Genomic DNA, 6,611 nt, shown 5'->3' with positions numbered 1-6,611 from the left:
CAATGATCTTAGAGGGAGAGGGAGAGTTAGACCACAGGGATGTGCATTCTGCAGACAGTTCCCTTCCCCTGACAGGGTGGTAAGTGTGAAGAGAAAAGCCTTGGTGATGGCTGACTGTACCCAAGAGCTTGCAGCTTGTGAAGTCATAAATGTGGCCTGGCAAGCCCCTCCCTACCTGCAGGAGCAGCCCTGGCTTGTTTATGCCACAGCTGCCCCTCCAGAGAGACCTAGGGTGTTCGTGGTTTGCTCACAGATGCCTTGGAATTCCCCTGAGAAGCTTACAACCTGGTCTCCCTTTGGTTAAGCAAGGGTGTTTGCAGGAGACTCTTAGAGCCTTAGAAACTTCTCTTGTCTTCTGAGGCCCAAAGGTCTGTGTATGGGCCCAGAAGGACCCTGGGGACAGTAACGGCTGCTATTATTGAATATCACTGTCTCTCTGTAGAACCTGGCATCATTACAGAAATAAGGGCCTGACTTTTATGTAGGGTTTTCCCTTTGTGCTAATCCAAATGTCAGAAAGACACCCAAGCTCTGCAAGTTACGAGAAAGGTTGTTTTCTTCCAATACAACTCTCCCGCACTATGACCCCATCAGCATCTTCTGTTTACTTCATTCTAGCAAGGTTTTGCTTTTAACAGGACATCTGTTCTTTTCACCTTGTTTTTCTCACTCTCAACATGCCTTTGTGTTTATATGAAAGTATTCTGTCTGCATTCTTTTAAAAATATTTTCCTATTTTAATAACAATTTTATAACATACATGAAAGTCAAGATACAGATAGACTGACAGATGATAGATGGTTGATATTTATAGATAGATGCATGCATATAATAGGCAAATTTATATTTTTTATTTTCAAAATTTATACTTTTTCAACCTGTTATTACAAGATGAAGTATTCACTTTAATTTTATATCACTGCTTTAAAGCAAGGAGCCTTAGCTCATTATTTCTGTTGAGAAGTCCAAATCTCAGATGAACTTGTTTCCCAGCCCAACACAGTTGTGATGATAGATCTACATGCTGCATTTCACACTAACATGAAAATGGAGTATGTCTTTTAATTTAAGCTTCTATACAATTTCCCCAAACATTTTTGGAACATATTCATCCTATTGTCTCTTATATTCTTGATATTCTTCTGCCAGGAAGTTATTTCAAAAAAAAAAAAAATAGAACACTGTTCAGGTGCCTGAGAGACTAAGCCCAAATCTAATCCAGAGCATTCTGGAACATTGGAGAAAGTGTTGTGCAACAGTGGGATTCCTTAGGAAGATAAAAGACAAATAGGGGTCCAGAGAGATAGCTCAGAGAACTAAAGCAGCTGCCTAGGCAAGTGCAGGGACTGTGGTTCGATTTTCCTGCACCATATGCCTCGCTAGCCTCTTCCTCAAGGTAGGCTGAGCCAGCCACACAGTCCCAGGCACAGTGGCATACACCTGTAATCCTAGAGCTGGGGAGGCTGAAAAAAGAAAATACAGGAGGATCACTATGAGTCCAAGTTGCATGGTGAGACCCTGAAACAACTAAATATATTTTTAAAAAGACAAATAGGGAAAATATGTTCATAAGTCCATTATGGTTTTGAGGTATTTTGAATGTAGTCGTTACTAATACGTTTGAGCCTCTGACTAAATATTTTTAAATTTTTATTCCAGGTTACTCTTTAAAGAATGTTACATGCTTGTCATTGAAGGTTGTAGCCCAATTTGTTGTGTGTCTGACATTTAACCTTGGGTATGACCATACTTAATGCATTTATAGATGTCTGAATTTCCCTGTCTTTAAGGAAAAAAGAGAATTTGAAAGCAATAATGAATTTACATTAAGTTGTGAGGTTCTGTAATATGAGACCTGAGCAGAAGATCATGTTTATTATGCAGTGTATGGTGGAAGGCTCTTCAGAAAGAAAAGTCTTCAGCCACCATCTAGCACCTCGAAGAAAACAGACAGGCTTAAGAGGGCGTAGCAATGGTGCCTGGGAAACCAAGAGGGAGAGTGTTCGGGGCAGGGTGCCTGGGAAACCTTGAGTCCTGGCCCATCATTACAGACTGTTTGATAGAAAAAGGGCAAAGAGATCATCTGGCCACTTTCTGGTGGCTGGGGGCATTGTGGAGCTGTGAGTCTGGAGATCAGGGCGAGGAGTTGTTGTCATTGAAGGGGTCTCATTGGAGTAAGGGCTGGTGGGAGTAATCAGAAAGAAGCATCTGGTTAAAATTTGGGGTTGTGAGTTTAGTTACTGTGTTGCTGACTAGAGTTATTAAGCAAGGGGCTAAGAGGAGCATAATAGTCCTGCCAGTGGCCCTATAAGGAGGGTGAGCCAGGGAAGGATATTCTTCCTTGCGTTTGTCCATCTCTCTACCTATAGAACCCCATGTTTAGGTGTTCTTGGGCCATTTGTTTGATGTTTTAATTTGTTGGGTAATGATTCCTGATTGGTTAGCACAGTTGCAGCACTTTTCCTCTAGGAAGAGGCATGTGCTCCCTTTTCAGCAGTTAATAAATCTAGGGCCCTTCGGTCTTGGAGGACCATGCATGCCAGTTGTTGAAGCTGGCTGTGGACCATGAAGAAGGCTTGAGCTCTGTGTTCTAGAGCATCAGCAAGGAGAGTAGCATGCTGGAGCTGGAGTCCAATGCTGGCTCTCAATCCAGCAGTTCTGACAACAGCCCCAAGGAGGGTGGTGCCTAGGAAGACCCCAACATGAACAGCCTGCTTTTTTCTGGGGAATTCCTCCCTTTGTCTTAACTAGGCTTCATAAAAATCTCCCTCTGTGTAGATATTGCGATTGGGAATCAGGAATACCAGGGTGCATTGTAACCCCAAGGCAACGCAGGGATAAAACCAACTGCCACATAAGAAGGGTAGATTGCTAGATTTTGAGGAAGTGTTTTATATGTGAGTATAATTACACGAAGGTTTCCATGGAAACAGGGTAGTCTAAAATTAGGTGGGGTAAAGAGGACTACTTCCAGAGCCAAGGGCCTTTGTGCATCACAATGCACATTGTCATGTTGGAGTTGTTCAGGGTGGAGACAGCAGACATATGTGGTTGGTTAAGTGAAACACACATCCAGCAACTAGAAAGCTTAACAGGGGTAGAAAGAGGTTAGTTAGAACCGAGAAGGTAAGTTTAGAGAGGATGGGGTGGGGAGCCAGAGGGTGTGGTTGAGAGTTTCAATTTTATTTTCTATGCCTAAAATGCTTGCTGGGAGTGTAGGAAACGTGTGGCTCTCTATGTATGAGCCACTGGCTGCATGGGTCAACTCCTGTGGCTCAGTTCATACCCGTGGGCAGTGCTGAGCTATGCCGCGTCATCATTTTAGGATTGCAAATGATCAGAGCAACAGGGTTGAGGGCTTAGTTAGGACAGGAGCTGGCAGGAGAGGGCAGCGGAAGCGGACAGGGACATCGCATGCGGTTTGGAACCAGCAGAAGGCTGGATAGTTTGTGGCTGTCCTGCACACGAACTATAGAAAGTAGAACTGTGGGAATTGTTAGGGGAGAGAACCACGTCATGTCAGGGAGGGCAGTAATTGAGACATGTGGCAATGTGAGGTTTTTGTGCAAACGTATTTATGATCATTGGAGTATGTCCTTTCCCAGATGGTGCCACCAAGCCTGGGTATAGGCTGAAGGATGTTACGGTTTGGAGCAATGGGACTTGTGGGTATCTGCGAGGAAAGTGGACTGGCTAAATGTGTGGAGTTAGATGCTGGAAATATAGCTGAATAAAATTTAAAACACAGATAGAAATTCTAGTAGGACTGTGTGTTCAATCTAGCCATGTCAAGACCATAAAGAGGGCTGGCTAAATAGCTCAGGAGATTAAAATGCCTGCAAGCAGGCACAAGTGCTGGGGGTTCTACCCCTGGGCCTGCATGCTGGCCCCACCCCCGGGGCATGCTGAGATGACAATTGAGACTGGGCATGGTGGAGCACACCTGTAGTCCCAGCTCTTGGGAGGCTATAAACAGGAGAATCACTGAGTCCAATCTAGTAGTGAGACCCTGAAAACCCTGTACACCCTCCCCCCCAAAAAAAAAGGATGATAAACAAGTGAGATACATAACAATTTGAAAAGTAGGTTGGCTTTATTTGTGTGAGTGTGTAAATCACTTGGCATAGTTAAAACCAATAAAGCCCTAAAAATCTGGGCGGTTTGTAAATTTTCTTCATAATAATCAAAGTGACATTTAAGACTACACTGTATGACTCCCCAACAGAGCCAGGGGACAAGGAAGAGTGTATATGACAAAATATGCAATTACATGTGTTAGGCCTCTCCCTAATGCTTTAGGAAATCGCTATGACAGGAAATATTTTTGCACATAAATATCATCTTTAATGACCCTTGCTTCATAAGAAAGTTTGCTGGGCCCATGTTTTTAGGACTGTGAAATGCAAAATCATTTCAAGCTTCATCAAGGGGAAAGTCGTAGTCTTTCCCATGGGAGCTGGCACCGGAGGGAACATCACCACTGTGTGCATGATGTACATGCCACAGAGGCGTTGAGATGACTGTACACGTTCTTCCCTTCCATGGGGTTCTTAAGGAGTGCCAGGGGCAATTGTCACTTTAGCCTTGAGAAACTTTCTGGAGCCCAAAGGCCACCAGATGGTGCTTCCCGCAGAAGGTGGCCTGGGCCTCCCATGTGCACAGCGGGCTCCTCCCCTGGTCCAGGCTGTCAGCACCAGTCCTGGAGACTGGGTGAGGGAGCTCAGCCCGGGTCTCGAGGGCATGTCCTTTCTCTCTCTGTCGTCCTCCCTCTATCCCATCACAAACAGTGCCATGAACTCATCACAAATTATGGAATGTAACAACTATTGTAGCTTCATACTTCTGACTAAAGAAACAAAGAAAATTTTTCCTCACTACCATGGCCTTGCTCAAAACCGGGCCTCAGAGTTCTGTGGGCGAGGCCAGTGCCTCCCGCACTTCTGCATAAACTTGGTTGGCGTGTTCTCCACCTGCAGCCCTCCAAGCTCCTGCATGAAAGTCCTAAATGAAAGCTACTCCATGTGTTCTTCTAATGCTTTGTTTTCTTTTGTTGGACTAGTGTTTTTGCATTTGTAATTTAGAGAATAATTTTATAATAGCAAGTATTGGAGAATTTTTGGCCTTTGGCTCTGCAATTTTATGTCTTTTTTAATCACAGAGATCAATGTCTGGCTTAATGATAGCAGCCTCAGAGACATTAGGAAAACACCTATTTTATTCATCATTCAAGAAAGCAAGTTGGAAAGAATTCTCCATTGTTTTATGCTGTGTGTAAAGCAAAATCAATCATGTCAAAGTACTTTAATCATGGAGAGGTTTGCTCTCAGCAACCCGGCGATCTGCAGCCCTGAGTTCACACAGCCATCACAGGAAGCAGGAGAAGCAGGGTTCCCACTCCCCACTCTGCCACCTTAAAGCAACGGCCCAGCTGCACTCCTTGCAAATCTGTTCTTTCACCTGCACCATCGCGGTGGTAGAGGTCAGCGCAAAGCACCCGCCGATCACAAGCCACCACCTAGTAGAAACATGAGGAAGTGGGTCTCGGAACGCCATGTAATAAGCTGAGTCCTGCACGCATGTGCCGGGAAGCCCAGGAAAGCCCCGAGATGCTGATTGGATTTTGCTCCTGTGAATGCTGAATTTTATGCTTCTCACGCTTAATGGTAACCCTCAAGCATTTATAATACACATATTACGCAACATTTGCTACAGAAAACCCTAATGACTGGAGTCTCACGCAGCAGTTTCGGTCTTCACATGCGGGAGATAAGAAACTTAGAGAAGTTTATTGAGACATATGCAGACATGTCTCTTCCCAACCAGACACATCGTCCCAGGTGGAATTCGCTTCAGGAAAGAAAAGATAATTTCCTAACCCAAAGTCCATTGCTGTCTCAGAGCGCAGAGAGGCTCACCTGAAAATAATCAGTTATCAGCAGGTCACTGCAGAGAGGTGGCAAGAGAGAAATAACCAGCAATCATCATTTGGGGTCTTCTTATCACAACTGTTAGCATACGCTAGTCATGCGGAACGGCGGGTCTCATTAGGATCCTCCGCACACCTGTGCCGACGACAGCCTGCACCGCCCACGCCCCACGTCGCTCTGCCGCCCATCTTCCGGTGTCCTCCTTCTCGCCTTCCTCTCTCCCTTTTGCTTTCAGTCTGTGTCTCTTTCCACCAGATTCAGCACAGACAAGAGACCCTGTCGTCCTTTCCCGTGTAATCCTCTCTCCTGCGATACCTCTCTCCTTCCATTCTGCGCTTCATGGCCGGGTACCTCTCCATTTTGCATCTCCTGCACATTTGTGCTCCTTTTTCCTTCTTGGGGGTGGAGGGGCTCAGGCCGGGCGGAACCCGCCTGCTGAGCGGTCCTGCCAGCCCTTTATTCAGTTTGGCATCCACCAAGCTCTGGCTATCCTTAGAAGTCCTGCAGTGAGCACAGGTGTGCGGGTTACCTGCCGCCGCGGACTCACCCTTGAACACACCCGGGCGTGCCACAGCTGGGTCTCACCGTACTGTCGCTCTCGGGCAGAAGAAGAAAGAAAAGGAACACAAATGGGAAGGCTAACGCCCAAGCGTTCCTGTTTACGGCTAGCGCGATCGACGCCAA

The sequence above is a fragment of the Octodon degus genome, unplaced genomic scaffold (assembly GCF_000260255.1).
Source record: "Octodon degus isolate 3935 unplaced genomic scaffold, OctDeg1.0 scaffold00023, whole genome shotgun sequence".
NCBI classification, from domain to species: domain Eukaryota; kingdom Metazoa; phylum Chordata; class Mammalia; order Rodentia; family Octodontidae; genus Octodon; species Octodon degus.
This window is presented reverse-complemented; position numbering follows the sequence as displayed.